General features: G+C 44.7%; 1 protein-coding gene across 3 annotated transcripts in view; it reads left to right on the plus strand.

Annotated features, from left to right (window-relative positions):
• PPARGC1A (PPARG coactivator 1 alpha) overlaps positions 1–20838 on the plus strand; it is a 583321-nt gene that overhangs the window by 485882 nt on the left and 76601 nt on the right. The window lies entirely within an intron of this gene.

The following is a 20838-nucleotide window of genomic DNA, read 5'->3' on the forward strand; positions in this document are numbered from 1 at the left end:
GGTCCCTTTGAAGGAGGACCCTGCTACATCAGAAAAGGTTTATACTGTTAGTCTTTCTTCTAGCCTTCCCCAAAGGAACCTGCGGCCTTTAACAAGAGTACCTGTTCATTGGGGGAAAGGAAATAATCAAAATTTTTGGGGATTACTGGACACTGGTAATTCCACCCCAAAACCGTTGGTCAAGTCTCCAGGGTAGTGCAAACCGTTCATGAGACTGCTGCTAAGTTCCACAAGTACCTCAGAAGAAAAGCCTGGTGATCTACTTCTTTTAAAAAAAAGTCAGCCATTAAAAATCCTATGAAGGAAATGATCTAGTAATTCATTAAACGACTTTAAAAAACCTGTCAAAAGACATACTTGTAGGATCATATGAATGAAACTTCATTTGCAAAATCCCCTGTGCAAAAAAAAAAAAAAATCTTACCACCACTCAACACCTCCCTCCCCAGATAAAGAACACCAGACTAATATTGATATGGCTTCAAGGGTTTTAGGTGGGTATTTAGATAACCATATTTTTACAGAAAGTTAAAATCTGTGTTACATTGACAAAAAGGTGATTCGTGGAATGTCTTCAGACCTTGCTGGGGAAAGCCTAATAAGCCGGTTAGTGATGCTGCCACTTAGGATCTGCTGCACACACGGATGAACTAACGTGGCTGCTGGACCACTGACCGGCATGGTGTGCTTTTCTCCCAATTCATGCTGCGCATGTGGGTTCAATCTGGGTTACTCTAGCTCAGCTAGAGCCAGGAAAAATAACTTTGTGGTAATCAGAATATTAACCCAATTGTATGTTGTTTACTGTATTGTAAATACTGGTGAACCATGGTCAATAAATAGTTTTATATTTAAGAAAAGAAAATCCTATGGAGGACGGATGTACACTGCCAGGCCTGGGGCCACCAGGAGTCAGAATGAACTGGACAGGCACGAACTTGTTGGGTGCTGTTGAGTTGGTAAATTCCTAGAGGCCCTCCCGGTCGATCCAAACTGCTCTCCCAGCATGGTAATCTCCTAGCTGGTAATCCTAATGGAAGCTAATCACCAGGTCTTTTCTCCCAAGGAGACGAGGTTTGAACAGCTCACCTTTCTGTTAGCAGCTGACGGGTGAACCATTGTATTGCTCTGGAAGCTCACACTCACTGCCATGGAGATGATCCCTACTCATAGCGACCTGGGAGGTCAGAGTAGAACTGCTCCTGTGGGTTTCTGAAACTGGATCTCTACAGGTGTAGAAAGTCCCATCTTTCTCTCAAGAAGCCCCTGGTGGTTTCCAACTGCCAACCTTGAAGTTAGCAGCTCAACGCGAAATCCCGAAGCCACCAGGGCTCCTTTCCATTGTCTCTCAGGGTTCCTAAATGGTAGCACGGTGGGTGAATTCTGTAGTGCAGTTGCTTGTGACATGCTTTGGTGATGCAGAGGGTGACAGTGTGGTAAGAAGAGAGGGAAACTGATCACAGGTTGATAAAACTCAAGCCAAATGCGTTGCCATTGAGCTGATACTGGCTGGTAGCAACCCTGTAAGACAGGGTAGAACTGCCCCAGTGAGTTTCAGAGACTGTAATGTTTTACCAGCGTAGAAAGCCTCATCTTTCTCCTGTGGAATGGCTGCTGGTTTTGAACTGCTCTTTTTGCAGTTAGGAACCCAACACATAACTGCTTTGCCACCAGAACTCCTAAGCATGGTGGATGGGCCCTGTAAAATCAGAACTTAGCCCCACTGGCCTTTATTCATACAGTGTAGGAACTCAGACATAGGACGAAGACAGAATGGTGCAGAAATGACTACGGTATGTGAAAAATGCACATAGTAGGTTCTTAATACCATTTCCGGCTTGGGTTTGCCTACAGCAATGCCAGGCTGCCTCCCGTGTCAGCTGAGGTCCAGCTGCTCATTAGCTTTTCGTGGAAGCAGCATAGCTGAATCAGAGGCTCTTCAGCCCAGCACCCCACCCTCCGGGCAGTATCTCTGAGAGCAAACGGGACCAATAGAACCTGAAAAATATTAAATAGTCAGCTACCGCAAGCCTCACTTAAAAAAGGGAGAAAAAAAAAGCCCTCAAATGACCAAAAATGGAAACATATTACAGTTATCTGCATTCACAGTACAGAACAAGTTTGGTTGTATTGAAGATAATTCTCTAGTGCCTGCTATTTTTAGCCCAAGGGTAAGCTCTTCTAAGAGTCTTTGGGGACTGCCTCCCTTTAACCTGCCCTAACAAACTAAGCCAATAATCTGTCTGATTCCCCCTCACCACCATCCAGCCAGGAGGGAGGGGTGGAGGGAGAAAGAGAGAGGGAGGGAGGGAGAGCTTAAACAAACCATTTGCAGCGGGGAGGGGGCACATTCGGCCTCATTTGTAGGAAGAGCTTCTTTTTCCTTCTTCATAGAGATTTCTAAAACATCCCAATATGAAGCACTGCTCGTCAGAGTCCTGGGCGTTAAACTGCCGTTTTGAAATGGTAGGTTCATGGTTCTTAAAAAAAAAAAAAAGGATTTTTTCATAGACCTGGTCTAATGGGAATAAACATGACTCCATTACCTTCGGTGAAAACCAAATCTTTACAGTTTCAAGCTATCATGATGAATGCCGATGAGAAGAGATAAGCGTTTTTAGGCCTTTGCTTATTTCTTTGCAGGCCCAGAAAGAGCAAGAGGTGCACGCATGCGCAGGCAGCACCGTAGCGAATGAAAGTTTTCTTCAAGGTTTTCCCCTCGGTGACTTTGCTGTGTGTCATTTAGAAGCAGGACAGTGACGAAAATGTGGTTTGCAGAATCAGGGCTGGCTAGTCCCTGTATGTCTCTGTCTTCCGTATTAGCAGCTCTTCCGAGGCTATTGCTCGGTTAATTCTTGTTTGTCTGTCTCCATATAGTCTACAAGCAACTCCACCAGCTCTCTACCACCAGCACTTTTGCTGAGTGTGTGCAAGGGTATTGTGTGTGTGCTTGGGGCTGGGGTAGAAGTGTTTTGTCCCATTGAAACCTTACAATCCTGGTATGGTTTACAAGTTCACAATGGCTTCTCCCTGCCTGGTTCAGTAGAGAGGATGCCTTGAGGAGATTGCGCTGGATTAATCAGCTCTCCTTTTCCAGGCACCTGTAGCTGCCAGCTCTAGGTCAGATAGATGGCAGCCACGTGTGCAGGGGAACTAGCAGGTCCGCAGGGGGCTCACAGTGTGTGCAAGGTGTAAGTGACCTTGGCCAGTTGACAGGTCCCTGACACCAGGCCCTTGTCCTCAAGCAGTCCTGTCACCCAGTTGAGGAAATAAGATGCCCAATGAGTAGTGGGACAGGGATGGACCCTTGGGACAATGAGAGAGCTATGTTTCAGACATATGTTGCAGGTCCTCACCGATAGGTAATAGCGTGATACCTGGAGAAAAGATTGATGTTATCAAGGATTTCTTCTTCCTTGGATCCACAATCAATGCTTATAGAGGAACAGTCAAGGGATCAAAGGACGCATTGCATGGGGTAAATCTGCAGTACAAGACCCCGTTAAAGCAAGGATGTTACTTTGACATCTAAGACACCTGACCCAAGCCATGGTATTTTCAATTGCCTCATATGAATATGAGAGTTGGACACTGAATAAGGAAGACCGAAGAAGAATCGACACATTTCAATTACGACGCTGACAAAAACTATTGAACATGGCACGGACTGCCAAAAGAACCAACCAATCTGTCTTGGAAGAAGTACAGCCAGAATATTCCTTAGAGGCGAGGAGGGAGAGGCATCATTATCAGGAGAGAGCAGTCCCTGGGCAGTGGCCAAGACGAAGACCCTCATTAAGATGGATCGACTGCCACAGTGGCTCAGACATAGGGACAGTTGGGAGGATGGCGCCGGACGGGGCACTGTCATTCTCTTGTACATGTGATCATTATGAGTTGGAACCAAGTGGATGATACTTAACACTACAACATCGATGTTTCAGACCCTGTGCTCTGCTGGCTTCCCTGATAGATTCTGAGTCTCTCTGAATCACCAGCTTCTCCACGAAGCTTGTAGTGGTCCCTCGGCCAGGTGGCAGTCATGCAGGGACCCCACTGCACGTTCCTGTGTTCCCAGGGCATTAGCATCAAAGCAGTGGGGTCCCTGCATGACACAGCTGGTTAAGCATTCCACTGACTAGCAAGAAAGATGGTGGTGTGACCCCCAAAATCCCTCAGAAAGAAGGCCTGAGGAGGTACTTCTGAACAATCACACAGAGCTGTTCTCTTTTGTCCACGTCAGATCCCCAGGAGTCCCACAGTCATCGCCTCAACATCACCGCGCCACAACCACAATTAAGGCAGAAGTCACCGGCTTGTTACTACTGCTTCTCCTCTGGTGGCCTGCTGGGTTACAAGTGAGGCTTCTAACTGAAAGGTCAGCAGTTTGAAACCACCAGCCCAACAGCTCAGCAGGAGAAAGAGGAGACTTTCTGTGCCTGTAAAGATTACTACCTGTGAAACTCACAGGGACAGTTCTACTCTGTCCTCCTATAGGGTTATGATGAGTTAGAATTGACTCAGTGGCAGCAAGGGGGCTTGTTTTCTTTTCATGTTTGTCGATGTTTTTAAGGTTATTGGGTATTTCCTCTTGGGAAGCTTCTGAAACTCTGGCCAGTCATTCATATATGTATCTATCTGGCCAGTCATTCATATATATATATATATATTCATATTCATATATATATATGAATCTCCAAGATCTCCATGGTTTTATTTGCTTTACTGAGATGGCCTGTTAACTGTTAAATGATCAAATGGTGCCTGTTTCTGCAGAGAATGGCTGGGGTGTGGGCATTCAGTGCCCTGCAATGGGTGCCTGCTGCCAATGAGATGTTAGGAGTGGGGCAGGTTTGCTTCTGATCATTTGTACCCATCCAGGCTGGCTGTTAATCTTTAGCACATGGCTGACTCTGCACTAAAGCTCCCTTCAGGTTGCCTAACTTCTTGTTTGTGTGCTTCCAGGGTGCAGAAACTAATTTGCTATTTCCCCTGTGAACCACAAATCCTTCCTCCAGGTCACTGCCTCAGTCCTTCTGTCCTTTGTTCCCCCAAGACCGCCTGGTGCAAAGCACATCCTACGTGTTCTTTGGTGAAGATTCACCCTCTCTCCTTTGTCCATAGCTTTCCCCCCATCCTGATGAGCCTTTCCTGGCTACTCCGAAAGAACTCAGAGCCTCATGGAATCAGGAGGCTGCTATCTTCTACTGTGTGCTTAGGGCTGGGTCCCCAAAGTTGCTACATATAAAAGGGGTATGTGAATGCTTGGGATTCTTTGTATGCGGAGGCACAACACAATGAGGAAATGAGTGAAGGGCCAGCCTATGCACCTTATGGACCAAGTGTGATGTTGCAGAGATAACCCTTGCCTCAGAGATTACAAATTAAGTTTAGCTTAAAAAGCAGCAGGTGGTCTTTGGCCTGGCATTAGAAAACTGTGGGAAGAGCCATCAGGCAGGATGATATACGCAAGACCCTTGAGAGAAAGGGGAAGCCCACGTGGGGCAGGATGCAGAATCTCCGAAATAGGTCTACCAGCTGGAGAGAGATGTCCATGGTCATAGATTTCCTGGTGTATGAGTACGTTCTAATGTGCTCACCTCAAGGTCGGCAGTTCAAAACCACCAGCCACTCTGTAGAAGGTGAGGCTTTCTACTTGCACAGTCTCTAAAACCCTAGAGGGTCACTCTGAGTCAGCATGGACTCGGTGGCAGTGAGTTTCATGAAATGAAATGAGAAATTTCTATTGGTAGAGATGTCTGCTTCTAGAGGTGAGTATGACAGATGCCCATACACATTTGTTCTCCTTTTTTTGTGGTTGCCGTTGTTAAATACCCTTGAGTCAGTATGCCATCCTCACAATTGTTGTTATGTGTGAGCCCACTGTGGCAGCCACTGAGTCAATGCAGCTTGTCCCAAGCCTTCCTCTTTTTGGTTCTCCTTCTACTTTACCAAACATGATGCCCTTCTCCAGGGACTGGTCTATCCTAATGACATGTCCAAAGTCCACGAGATAACGTCTCTGCATCCTTGCCTCTAGGAGAATTCTGGCTGTACTTCTTCCAAAAGAGATTTGTTGCTCCTTTGACAGTCTGTGGTACTTTGAACATTCTTTCCCATCATCATAATTCAAATGCATCAATTGTTCGGGCTTTCTTATTTAATATCCAACTTTCACAGGCATACGAGGTGATTGTTTGAGAATACCATGCTTTAGGTTGGGGCATCTTAGCACTTTAAAGTAAAACCCTTGCTCTTCAAATTTATCCAATGCAATGCATCCTATGTCCTTGAGGATGATTTGTGAATCCAAGCATGATGATCTACAAGGGGGCTGTAAAGAGTTCCTGGGAAGAAAATCCCTTTATTTTTCTATTCCATTTGTCCTGGAAACTTTTGACACTCCCTTGAATGGCCTCCTCCCCAGCATATGCTGTTGTTGATGGTTGACTAAGATTTTTTTGTTAGCAGCAGTTGATAAAGGAAGGCAAGTTACAAAGTATTGGCAATGCATCCTACACTTGCCTTCAAAGTTCTTCATTGAATTCTTGGACAGGTCTTCCTAAATTAGATTCAGTAGAATGCTTCTGCAAGAGAAATCTCCCAGAAGAGAATTTTAGTTGGTGGCTATAATTATTTAAAAACTCGATGGAAAATGTGAATATTCCCCCAAATAAATCATTCCTGACAAATGTTACTTCCCTGAGTGGGTGCCCAATCATTTCACTGTTAGGCCAATGTTTTGGGTTTTATTTGTTTCCTCTTTCTCCCTGCCACTCTTGGGATAAGGCGTGAAACCCAGCTTTGTTGCTCTTTGTTCTTAGACATGTCGTACCAGGCACATCACTACCAGTCCAATTCTGCATGCCATTCCCATAATTGAATACAAGCAAGAGTGTGGTAGTGGAGATGTGCACTTTGAGTGGTGGTTTGCTTGATGTTTTCTGGTTTCTCTATTCTCTTGGTAGCTTTGCAGGTTCTAGTTCAGAATTCTGTATCCAAAATCATACTGTGCTGACTGAATGGATTGCAGCTCCTGGGCTCTTCTGATGTGTTTTTGTTAGTTAGTCTCTTTGTTAGTTAGTCACCATCCAGTCAACTCCCACACTTGTCTACCCCATGATTGCTCCCTAGGCCTTTCAAAAGTAGAGCAAGACTCTTGTCTCTCAGGTGCCTCTGGGAGGCAGGAGGTGGGGGTGGTGGTGGCTGCCCTCAAACCATCAACCCTTTGCCTCGCAGTAGTACACTTGCCCGTTTATGCCAGGGTTGCCTGCCCTCTCTTCTTAATCATCCTGGAAATATTCCTAGGGAGCTGGGAAAATTACCTGGGTAACAAGATCTCTTGAGGACCTGCCAGACAGGGTCTGGTGATGGGATCCAAATGTTCGGATAGGCTAGTGACTGCACCTTAGCCCGTTCATTCTTTGTCTCACAGAATGCAGGGCTTGTGCATTGATGTTTAAGAGAATGTGGTGCCCATTTTGCATTTTTGCTTCAGTTTACAAAACAGCATTTTATTGCTGTCTAAACACGAGAGTGCTCTCAACCACTCCCACTTCAGCAGCACACGAAGAAAGGGTTGCTGTGTGTCTTTGTCCTTCATTGTGAAATAGATGGTGCTTAGAGGTCATGGTGTTCTGGTTCGGGTAGCAAATTATTGATCAGGGTATTATGGTAACAGCTGTCGTGCTGATTGAGTGGAGATAAATACCCCAAAATGCCACTGGAATTACCAGACATTCTTGTATCTCCCTCCCCCCCTCTGCCCCCTTGGAGCCTCAAAATGACCAGGAGGTGAGTGTTCCCAAGAGTTGTATTAGGCCTCTTTAAAGGGGTTCTCGCATCTCTTCTTTCATCCATCTCTGTAGTCTTCATTCAGGGTTCTTCACCCCTCTTAGATTTTTTTTTTTTTTTTTGGTCCTTATGGTTCTCACTCCTTTCTTTCTTCTTGCAGAAGGGGTCCTATTTCCAGCTATCATGGTTTTGGTAAGCATTGCTAGGAGGCACTTATTTGGCCCCCTTATCAGGAGAGATCAGTACGTGGAAAAGCACAGTGAGATCTGGTGACAGGAGGACGTCCTGGGACAGATGGATGTGTACAGCGGCTGCAGCAGTGAGCTCAAGCAGACAACCCTGATGAGGATGGCGCAGGACTGGGACAGGGTTTCTGTCTGTTGTACAGAGGGTCACTCTGAGTCGCAATCTAACAGCAACAGGAGGCTATCTCAGTACTTCTAATTCACATCCTCCCACACTGAGTTGACTGGCATGTTCGCTGCTATCGTCAGAGACATAGGAATGGTCTATCGAAGAGCATTCATCGGGTCTCCAAAATGGGAAAATAAACAAAAAACGCATGACCATCAAGTCAATACCTACTCATAGCAACGTGATAGGACCAGGTAAAACTGCCCCTGTTAGTTTCCAAGCGTGCAACCCATTATGGTAGTAGAGAGCTCCAGTTCTCTCCCTCAAAACAGCTGGTGGTTTCAAACAGCTGACCTTGCAGTTAGCAGCCCAGCATGTAACCACTATGCCACCAGGGCTAGAATCTGGAATTTTCTATACTAATGGGACCTTCTCCATTGGTAGTCTAAAGCAAAACAGTTTCCTCCTTTGGTGTTGTATGTAAGTATTGTGTAGGTTTGTCCCTGTGACTGCCCAATTCTTGTTTTCCCTACTTTTTGGAACACATCTTTGCCCTTCCTTTGCTGTAAGGGTGAGGTGATCTAGGGTTGGCTTCAACTCACCGCAACCTGGTCGGAGAGAAAATGAAATGTTGCTCGGTCCTGTGCCATCTTCCTGAGGCCAAGTAGGTCTTGGTTACTGCATTCATTCATTCCATTGAGGTTTTCCCTGACTGTCCTTGGTCTTTCCTTTAAAAACAAAGGGGCAGAATGCTTCTCTGTTGCCATTTAGCATGAAGGTGGCCTCAAAGTAATTGGACAAGACAAAGATCAAATCTGAGTAGGTTTGCCAGTGGCTGTGGATGTGGTTGGTGGTTGGTGTTGGCACGTTCACTGAGTTAAGTAAGAGCTTTGTCTTGGCCTGACTTTGGGATTGGCATTTGAACTCACCTTTCTCCAAGAAGCTGAGCCAGCTTAAGGAAGGGTAGTCTATGAAGTGATGCCCAAGTGATGCCCTTTCTTCCCTGGAAAGTCCTTAGGGCTGATCGTCCATATGAATGGTGTGCTGGAGGGGGGCATTGTAAAAAGTCATTTGAATTGAACCAGAATGTGTATTGACATAGAACTTTCCACCCACATAGTCCATGCAGTTGTTACCTGTTATCCCACATCACCCCCACCAATCTCCCTTAAAAATTACTAGAAGTAAAATATGTTACCTTGTGTACAAGTGAGTCTCAGTATTAAGAGCTTTGTCCTGTCTGCAAAGTAGCCCTAGCCAAGGTGAGATTTGACTCCTATTTCCTGCTTCTCTGAACTCTGCACAGACTCCCGTGCAAGGGGACTATCTCAAGGCTCTACACAACCTAAAGAAGGACTTAGCTGCATTTGACAAGGAGAACACCAGGAATCAGGGGGGTGAGCGCAAGTTCCCAGAGAATAGCCCTATTCTCTCTTGTGTCCCAGGAAACCTGAAGAGAGCAGAGAGAGAAAGTTGTAGAAGCTTTTGTCCAGGAATCAGACTGGCCTCAGTTTTAAATCCTAGTTCCTCCATTGCTTGCTGTACATAATCTGAGCCTTGGTTTTTTCCTTCATAAACCAGGGCTTGCTTCCTAGAATTATCAATTTATTCACTAGCTACCCATCCCATCCTGCCCACTGGGGATGCCACAGCAAACAAGGGGGTAAGACAATCCCTGCCCTCTGAAAGCTTCTATTCTGGTGGGTCGTTGCCAGGAGGAATGAGTTGATGCTTTCAGTTATTTTGTTGTTCAAAAATGAATGCTTTATCTACCTTGAGATTTGTATTTTTTTTAAAGAGCGATCTAGGTGAGCTCAAACTAGACAAGTTAGATAAGCAACTTTGGATTCAGTGTTAATAGGAAAGGAACAATTCAGAAAATTAGAATAAGAATGGCCACCCAACTGGAAGACTATTACCACTGTCACTGGATTATACATGGAGAGATTGTAGACTTGTTGTATATTTTACTGTGGATCTACTCAACTACGATGTTTAAATGTAATGTCTTGAGATTTTATCATGAATTAGTACTTTGAAATATACTCCTAACAGCCCAAGATTCTGTACATTATTGTATATATCTGTAGTGGTCATGAATTTCACATTTTTTCATGCTTTTAGAACATAATACGTGTGGTTTGATAATATATTCAGCACAGTTTTCAAATAAGAGGAAAGGGAGAAAGTGCTATGGAAAGTACCTGGCACATCGGAAGTACTCAATAACTGTTGACAAATTGATATAAAATCTACACGCTAAACCCAAAGCCCCTGAGTCAACACCAACATCTTGTGACTCTGGCGGACAGAGGAGAACTGCACCTTAGGGTGTCCATGACTGTGAATCTTTTCGGGATCAGACAACCTCATCTTTCTCCCATGAGCTACTGGGGGATTTGAACCACAGACCCTGCGGTTAGCAGCTCAACACTTAGCCAACAGCATCAACAGGGCTCCTTAACAAGCTTATAACATGCCTACAGGTGATGGCATTGCCTTTTGGTCCTAAATGCATTTATTAAAATGGCAAGTAAGATATTAACAAAGGATTGACTTGTCCAGAGGCAGTGGAAACTCTTTCAGATTTGGACCTTGTAAATGGAATTTCTACTTTACAGTTTCCTTTAGTTTAAGTTGTAAACAACAGGGTAAGGATAATAAAGAAGGAAATCAATAAGCAGAGAGCAGAAAGGTAGCGGTGGCTAAAGGAATTGATGAGTGGGTGTGTTGAATTAGAAATGGAAGGATCTAGAGTGTGAGATCAAAACTGCGAGAGGCCACTGATCAAGATTCCATTTCAAACAGGCTTCCCCTTAGTTCTGTGGCAGCAGCCCCTGGGGGTGGAGGGCAGAGTGGGGCTTTTGCTGACTGACTTTTAGTGTGTGTCCAGAGGGAATGAACCAGTGAGAGGAAATCCTGGTGTGGTTATGAAGACATGGGCACTCAAAAGCAACACAGGATGCCTATAGGATCTGAAAGGTGGATGGAGGCTTCTATCAGGACTAGATGATTGGCAGTGAGGAGTATAGGGTTCTAGCTCCCTAATAAACAAGGTTAATTGTATTACTGAGAGACTATCTTCTGCAGTCCTTTGCATTGGAGCAGTGCTGCTATATTAATAATTGTATTGGCTTTAAACACTATATGTAAAATATGTTCAATGAAGTCCCACTTCTGACATTATTTGCCAACAATGAGTGCAGTCTTCCTCTTAAATCAACCATTATCATACATTTGGTCATGCATTTCAAGTCTGGAATGCCTACCCTGTATGTCCTATATTACTTCTATTTGAAAGTAATGATAGGGCTTTCAAAGGAATTAAATAATCATGTGACCTATGCATCACATCAGGCACTATATGCTCATTTACTGTTATTGTTCCAGCCATTCTAGATGCACATTCATGGAACATGAATGACAGACGTCTTCTGTGAGCTGAGCAGTAAGCTTGATGTTAGGACGTGGAAGGCTGTCTTCCTGAAGCCCCTAATCATATGCATATTTACTATTCCTCAGAAGCTATGGCTACGTTTCTGCCAAAAATCATTCATCCTTTCATTACATGCATAACATACATATATAAAGCACTTCAAATAACATGTAGAAACAATATAAGAAAATTTCTGGGTTCTATGCCAATTATACTGCTAACCACAAGGCCAGTAGTTCAAAACTACCAACCACTCCAAGGGAAAAAGATGAAACTTTCTACTCCGGTAAAGAGTTACAGTCTTGGAAACCCATAGGCACAAGTCTACCCTTTCCTAGAGGGTCACTATGAGTCAAAATTAACTCAGTGGCGGTGATGTGTGTACATAATGAGAAGTCAATACATGGCAATTTTTCAGGAACTTTAATCCCTGGGACTTCCTGGATAGCTCTACAAAACAAAACAAAACAAATCAATCATCCTTGAGAATAAAAAATACAAGAGAATGCTGATCCAGACTCAGATTCTCAAGAGGGTACATCTCACCGGCTTTCTCTGAGCACTGGGCCAGCTATTGGTGAAGTGGAGCGTGTGGGTTCTGCTTACCTACCCCTGGGGTGTGTTTAATGTGTACCTATCATCAAAGACATCACTCTGGAGGGAGGGAGAGCCCTTGTCTGTTTTCATCACCAGTGGGTTGCGCATTAGGCTGTTAACTGCAAGGCCAGCAGGTCAAAGTCGCCAGCCCTTCCACGGGAGAAAGCCGAGGGTTTTTCTCCCCTAAAGATTTACCGTCTTAGAAACCCATGGGGATGCTTTTCCTCCTGAGTCCTGTGGGGTTACTATGAGTGGAAATCGACTCGATGGCAATGGATTATTTTTGGTTTGACCCCCCCCCCCCCAGCACTTAGTGCAGCTCCTAGCTCAGTGGATGGATCTCTCAGAAGTAGTGGTTCAGGAAGTGATGAAATTGGGAAGCTCTAGAAAGAAGCCAAAAGGAAATGACTAGGTGGCCTACTTGAGAGGCTAGCATGAGTGCATACTTTCCCTACGCAACCCTACAACTGGCTAGGTGTTTAATCTCTGTCAAGAAACCGAACCTGTGGAGGGACCACACGGAGCCACAGTGGGACTTCATCAAGAGCCCGTGGCTCTGAGCTTGGGGCGGGCTTCTCTCTGATGTGGCTGGCCGCGAAGCACCAACCACAAAAGGCTGTTGTCCATTAAAGCAAACTTCATCCATTTGCAGATGTTTGCAATGACTGATGAGTCCAGGGTGGGGAGAAGCGGGAATCCTACGTGACAGAAAACCGCTGCGTGAGAATCTTTGTTCCGACTGCTCCCTGCACCCATTTGGCATTGTCGCCGATGGCTGTTCCATTGTCTGTAGGGGGATGGTGGCATGTTCTGAAAAGGCGCAGAACTCTAACATAGAGTGTGCAAGCTCCATAGGTGGAGGGTGCAGGGAGAGAGGGAAGTGTTTTGTTTTATGACCCTGAGGATTGCCAAAAGGAGTCATTTATTTTCTCTGGTGGGGGTGGGGGTGGTGGTGGGGGAGAAGAAGCTGGTGGAAGTTAAATGTCACTGGCATTAGCGTTCGTTCAGTCAATAGCTGTTGAATGGTCAGTATTTTCCAAGTCAAGCGACAGCTTTGTTTTTCCTGCATAGAAGTTGCATTACTTTGTTTTGTTTTTGACTCAGAGGAATCCAGGATGCACATCTGTACTTGGCCAATTCCATATTGTCATCCGGGTTTCCCCTCCTACCTCACTTCTCTCAACCACCTCTCCCCAGCACTCCAAGGGAGCTTAGCGGCCTCTACTAGTTACCCACACTCAGCAACTGGACTTCCCCCTTGACTTTGTGATCTGCCTCTGGCCTCATCTGTCAGTCTCATTGGATGGGAAGCTACTTAAGGGTCTGAGCTATGGCTTTCACTGATGCAGTCTCATTACCAAAGTGTCTGGAAGGTCATAAGTTCTTATACATATTGGATGGATACAGAAAAGAAAAATCAAATCAATCTGAAAATGTTCCCAGATATACTATACAAATGCTAGCTATTTTGAAACATCCAGTATAACTCACAGCCATCAAGCCAATTGTGATTCATAAATGACCCTGCAGGACAGGGTAGAACTGCCGGAGTATATTTCCAAGGCTTTACAACTTTATGGGCGCAGACACCCTCATCTTTCTCCTGCCAAGTATTGGGTGGTTCCGAACTAACAACCTTTTGATTATTACCAACAAATAGCCCACTAAACTACCTGGGCTCCTCAACATCAAGCTTAGTAGGTTCTTTTCTCTTCCTTTTACCTCAACATTTACCAGTCAGTTGGCTTGGACTAATAGAAGGTCCTGGTAACGAGCAGAGTGGTTGGTTATAAGTTGGGCTGCAATCTTCAAGATTGGTGGTTCAAAGCCACAGCAGCTCTGAGGGAGAAAGAGGCTTTCTACTCCCCCAAACAGTTACAGTCTTGAAACTCACAGGGACACTCCTCCTGTGTCCTATAGGATTGTTTTTTTTGTATGGAATGTCCCAGATGACCATAGATTTGGAGGTTGGGTCTTTTGAAAGATAACAGTGTGATGTCCTTGCTGGTCATTGTCTTGAGTGCTAAGGGGTTGGTTCCAGCAAGATAAGGTGGGGGTGATGGGTAGAAGTTTCATCAGGAGTCATAAAGACAAAAAAAAATATCTCAACCAACTTTATATTCTGATGAGGTATTTTCTTCCCTTCCTTCCTCATACACACACACACACACACACACACACACACACACACACACACACACACACACACACCGTTTTTGTTTCAATCACCCATGCAGGATTTACTTGACATCTACTCTTTTCGAATAATTTTATTAGATACGGGACATACAAAAATAAACAAGACACACCTGTATCCAGGATAGGCACCCAGTTAAACATTTTTAAAGTGCCAGCCAGGCCTCTGAGCCAAACATAGTAGCACCATTTGGAGTATCAGTATGGGTTTACCTCGGCGATATGGGGGTTGAGTTCCACACCATCTTTGTAAAGCCTTCTGTTAGTGGCATAGTGGGTTAGCAGTTGGGGCTGTTAACCACAAGGTCAGCAGTTTGAAACCGCCTGCTAGTCCACTGGAGAAAGATGAGGCTTTCTGCTCCCTCAGAGATTCACAACCTCAGAAGCCCACAGGGCCATTCTGCTCCATCCACTCTGAGTCAGAATCGACTCAAGGGCAGTGGCTTTGTTTTTGGTGTGAAAGACTGTGGGAATGAGCAAAAGATCTGAATTATTTTGAGAAACATTGTGCAAATAAACAAAAGGTGGTAGAAAACAATGGCACTGGTGGATGTTTGCTCCACATAGAGTGGCCACAGCTTTGATTTGTTATACACACACACACACACACACACACACACACACACACACACACACCAAACGACAAAACAAAAACTCTGTCTGCCATGTGCTATGAAGTAGAGCACAATCAAAGGAGGTACGGCTGTATAAAAACATATCTTTGTTGGACAAGGGCATCTTTAGTTACAGAGGGGTTTTTTTGACTCCCTCTCTCAAGCTCTGTTTATTTGCTAAGTCGGCAGAATTATCTGACCATGTGGCCTCCCCCTCCCACTCTTTCAGGCTAGTCACAGCCTGGGAGCTATCGGAAACTTGCCGGCATTTATAGTAATCGGATAGGTCCATCCATAATCAAATGTTATGTGGGATCTAGAAGAGTCTATGCTGTTCCTGCATTCTCTGGGTCAGAAAGGATCCCCGGATGCCTTCCCACGCTCACACATTAGCAGAGCTTAACCTCTGTGGAAAAGAGTCCCCTAGCCCAAAGAACAGAAAAGGGCAAACAAACAAACAAGCAAAACCAGCGTGACCTGATAAGGAATCTCTTGCCTTAATTCCTTGTTTAAACCTTTGCATTTTGAATTCTGCCTGGAAAACTCTCTGTTTCCAGTAGTGGGTGGCATTTTGAATGAAGTGAAATGAACAGCAGATGGAGGGAATGTGAATTTCAATACAATGAGTGCCCTGAGGGGGTCGCTGGTGCTGGGACCAGACAGGTGGGAGGAAGCCTGTTTCTTTAGATTGACACAGTTGTCCAGTCCCCACCAGATGACAGAGCACTGTGAATGTGGAAGAGAAGCATCACCCTAGATCCACAGAGTTAGAAAACATAGGTGGGTACTGCATGTCCCATGAATTGAGACAATTGTCCCTGCTCAGAATGAACAGAGTCTGGGTGACTGAGCTGACAGTGGTCACACCAACATGTCCTTGTGGAGTTACAGTTTCATGGTGCCTCTCACTCACTTGACAAGACAGTGCAGTCTTTGAGGATATCAACACCAACACTCATAATTTCCAGTTGCCTTCTAGATGCCCACTCTTGTTGTTGTTGTTGTTGTTAGGTGCCATTGAGTTGGTTCTGGCTTATTGTGATGCCCAACAGAATGACACACGACCCCGTCCTGTGACAGCCTCACAATTGTTCTTAGACCCGAGCCCTCTGTTGCAGCCACTGTGTCAATCCATCTCGTTGAGGGCCTCCCTCTCTTGCTGTCCCTCCACTTTACCGAGCATGATGCCCTTCTCATGGTGACCCCATAGGTATCCTAGTAGAACTTCATCCATAGAGTTTGGGGATTTTGTTTTGTTTTTCAAAATGCAATTGGAGATTTGTCTTCTGAGGAGACTCTGAGTGAACTTGAACCTTGGACTTTTCAGTTAGCACCCTTGCAGTCCAGGGCTTAGTTAACAGTCACTGAAATCCAGGCTTCCCCTATTTGAAGTCATTGAATTGAACAACCAGCTATGAGAGAGGGATGTTCTTATTCTCTTTATGATAGAATGGAAATCAAGTCTCAGGAACGTTCAGCAGCTTATCTCGGCGACCCAGGCATAGTCTGTGAAAGACCCAGGACCCCTGCCCAAATGATCTGATTTCAGACCCCGTGGCTTTGTCAGCCTCCTTGTGCCCCTCACCTGGACATCTCATATTTTACCCCATGGTGATTTGGACATGGAAGGTGATCACAGCATTTCAAATAATTGATTAATCAATCACTTTTACTAATGTGTTCATATCTTTACCAAATTTCTATATGTTCCTCTGGGTAGGTGATAGCAAGCATTCAGTATTCCCTTGATGTACTATGTGAGAGTATAAATATAGACCAGGAGTTATTTCAAGTGTAGCACGTAACCTTCTGCAGGAATCCTTCCTGAAGATCACCACTTCAAACTCTTCAGACAGCCAGTTCTCTGCCCTTTGGTGTCACTGTGAGTTGGAAGATCCCAGAGTGGAACAGGGAGTATGGGCTAGACTAGTAGCACCCAGATTAGCAACTCAGAGCAGCACCAAGAAGGAGCGTCCGCTGATCAACATATTTATGGAAATATGGATTATGGATTCCATAAATAAGACAGGAAGATCCTGGCGAGATGGATTGGACACAGTGACTCCCACCATGGGCTCACCCATAACAACAGTTCTGAAGATGGTACAGGGACAGGCCATGATTCACTCTTTTGTCCATGGGGTCCCTGTCAGTTATAACTGACTGCACAGCGCCTAGCAACCTGGAGCAGATCCACACTGCAGCACATGAGACTGTCCTGAGGGACAGTTGACTACCTGGCAATGGGTTTGGCTTGGTGTGACATGATCATCAGGTTCAGATATGGAAACACGCCCATAGTTGGGAGCCATCTGGTTGACTTTTCCTCATTATAATATGTCTAACATATCTGAGGCAACATAAGTGACACCACTCATGAAACCTTCCTTTCCAGCTACTGAATGCATAATCATCTGAATAGAGCAATTATAATGACTTTATCATCAATTTTGCTTTTTATGCATAATATTCCCCGCCCCCGCCCCATTGCATTTTCCTCCCTCTAAAAGGCACTCTGCAGACTGGCTTCCACTCACAACCATCCCTTCATTTTCTGCACGTAACCTTGAATCAAAGCTCTGAAGCTTTAAGTATTTCAAGGTGTGGGCTATGTGTACTTTCTTTAACCAATGCCTTACCTAATATATTATATTTTAATTTTAATATATTGTATTTTAATATAATAATATGTCAAAACCAACAGCCTATAAAGGCGAACACTCAGTTTTGCAGAATTCTTTACAAATCCCTCGGACAAACGACAAAGAGGAATAGCCTGGGAAAGGAGAGCTCTCCTAACTCCAGCGGGAAATCAGCAAATAGAGGTGTATGCAAATGACGCCACCCCAAATCACTATGCTAACCTGCAACCATCACGGTCCATGCAGACCCCCTGAGAGCAGCCAGTCCAATCGAGAATCGAAGTCATTGGTGTACACATGTTCACACACCTGTAAGCATACCTGGGCGTGTGCGCTGTATGCGTGTATTGTGTGACACATCTGTATAGATTTTATATGATAAATATGAATATGGTCTCGTGCTTGGACAGACTTCACAAGAGTTAGGTTGGTGAACACAACTCTTCACAAGAGTTATGTTTCATGGCATGGGAGGAATTAAAAAGACAACACCCCCCCCAAAAAAAAACACCACAACAACAACCTTGAGACAACAGCAAACAGGTCTATTGCTGTCAAAGTGGTTCCAACTCATGATGACCCCACGTGGTACAGCCCAGGACTGATCCACGGGGTGTTCTGGGCTGTGACCTTTAAAGAGGTCAGTTTCCAGGCCTTTCTTCCAAGGCACCAAAGGGTGGCTTTGAACCAATGACCCTTAAGGTCGTCGTCCTGTGTAAACCATCAGTTTGTACCTCAGGGGCCTTCCAGACAAATCCATCGGGATCTTGAACCATGCTCAGAATAGCCTTAAGATAAACAAAAAAAAAGTGGGAGAAGACTTTGTATCCTGGGTCCTGTATGGAAGAGCCCAAAAAGGGAAATAAAAAAAGGGAAGCAGAGGAGTGTCTTAAAGTGCCCGTGGGAGCCCGACAGGGAAGTGACTGAATATGATGGGAGTGGTATTCCCTGTTCCAAAAAAACGCCAAACCAACCTCACTGCCACGGAGTCGGATCCGACTCATAGTGACCTGTAGGTCAACATAGAGCCGCCTGTAGGGCAGTTTCCAAGACTGAACCTCTTTATGGGAGTGGAAAGGGCACTCTTTTTCTACTGAGATGCTGCTGGTACCCTGTTTCCCCCCAAATAAGACAAGGTCTTATATTAATTTTTGCTCCCAAAGATGTGTGAGGTCTAATTTTCAGGAGATGTCTTATTTTTCCATGAAGAAGTATACGGTACACATTTATTTTTTTATTGTTTCATTAAAAGAGACCTTGCACTTCTTGTCTGCTCCAGAGTCCAGAGTTACAGTAGCTTCTGAGGGCCTTATGTTCAGGGAGGTCTTATTTTTGGGGGGATGCCTTATATTTCAGTGAGAGGCAAAACTGTAAGTAGGTCTTATTTCCGAGGGATGTCTTACAGGGTAGTTTTGAACTGGTGACCCTGTCAGCAGTCCAATAGGTGAGAACAAAACTGAAAAAATGAAACACACTTCCATAGAGATGTTTCCAACTCAGAGTGACCCTAGGGTTCAGAGTAGGACTGCCCTGTGGGGGTTCTGAGGCTTTACAGGAGCAGACAGGGTCATGGTTCTCCCGAGGAGCAGCTGGTAGGTTTGAGCCTCAGCCCTTCTTGTGGTTTGCAGCCTGACACAAAACCCACTATGCCTCTAAAGCTCCTCAGATGGGGAGAAATTCAGATCAATGGTTTCTTCAATTCTAGTTTTCCCATATCTTCTGATTTTATTTAAAATTTTAGATTTTTTCAGATGAAAATTGAAGTTGAATAGAGGTGAGTAACTAACCAAATCATCTTTACAACCATTGGCAAGCAAGCTCTATATTAACCCAATGAAACATGGATCTGAGCCAATTCTGGTCTGAAGACTTCCAATTCCCAACCTGAGTTAGAATGAACGAAAGGACACATGTCTATTTTTATAAATGTGGATCTTCATTCAAAAGGGGGATGGCATGCTTCCCTTGGGGGTTCATTTCCAATTAAACAGATTTTTTTCTTCACAGAATGATCAGGGACAGTGCTGGAGGGCACGTGTTGAGTTGATAACGTAACCAAGAGCCTCACCTGGGAGCTTGTTAGAGATGCAGGCTCTCTGCTCCCACCCCAAACCTCTTCCATCAGAGCCTGCATTTTAACACCTTCAGGTGATTCTGAGGCATAGGGATGCCTGAGGAACACCGGGTCTTCCAATGTTTAAAGTCTGTGCTTTTAAAGAACCCCCAAGTCAAATCATACAGCAGCAGTGTGATCGCACAGCACAATTTAAGCAAACCTTTGATGTTACTAGAATATTGTGACAGGGGCCAATAAAAGGTGGACTTGTAGTGAAGCTTGAGCAGAGCAGTTAATATGGCAATGCTGACGTATTTAGTCATGCTTTCGCAACACTACATTCTGGACAAGAACTTGGTGAGCCAAATACAAGACTCAGCACAGGTAGTGCATTTATTTGGTAATCGGTACGTTACCTTATACAGTCAGTCAATGTTGAATCCCAGACAACCGGTAAGATCATTTGCCTTCCTGTGTTTTTTCAATATTGTGCCCAGCATCGAGTATAAATTGAATCGAATGACCTTTTGGTACTCTATGAAATTGACTGCATTTCCTAAGATTCTGTGGTTTCAATTACCATACATTTTTTTTTATATTGGGTCTGCAGCCATTGCATTGGCCCCAGTGCTATAGCATCTTGCCGTTGGTTCTAATAATAAAGTCAGACCCCAGTACATCTTGTTGCTCATGTGTGGTCCCCATCAGAGTGTCATGTTGAGCACAGGGACAATGTGCAACATCTCCAAGTCAAATCCCATCACTAAGTGGATTGCGAAATATGAATCTGTGTGTGTGCGCGTGTGGCCACGTTGGAGACTGCGTTCTAGGTTGCTAGCTGCATGTCGAGTTGGCGAGATGGATAAGTCAATTAGTGGTTCCTCAGTTTATTAGCAACTTAATTGTCAGAATGTAATGGAAACTTCTGAACTGCAACAACTCATTAGAAGCAAAGGAACATGTGATGGGATTTTTTTTTTTTCCTAGAATATTCAGCGAGCTCGCCTCCTCTCCCAAAAGAGGTTGTGAAAATAAAATGAACAATGATATTTAGAGGTATGGTGTGGGAGGTGCAGCGATTTGTCACTTTTTCTCTTAGCATGAATGGAGAGGTTGGATGTTTGAATCTTTGCAGAAGAGAAGCCTAAT

Source organism: Echinops telfairi, unplaced genomic scaffold (assembly GCF_000313985.2).
Source record: "Echinops telfairi isolate 266 unplaced genomic scaffold, ASM31398v2 ScPeMD7_7468;HRSCAF=8506_0, whole genome shotgun sequence".
Lineage (NCBI taxonomy): Eukaryota > Metazoa > Chordata > Mammalia > Afrosoricida > Tenrecidae > Echinops > Echinops telfairi.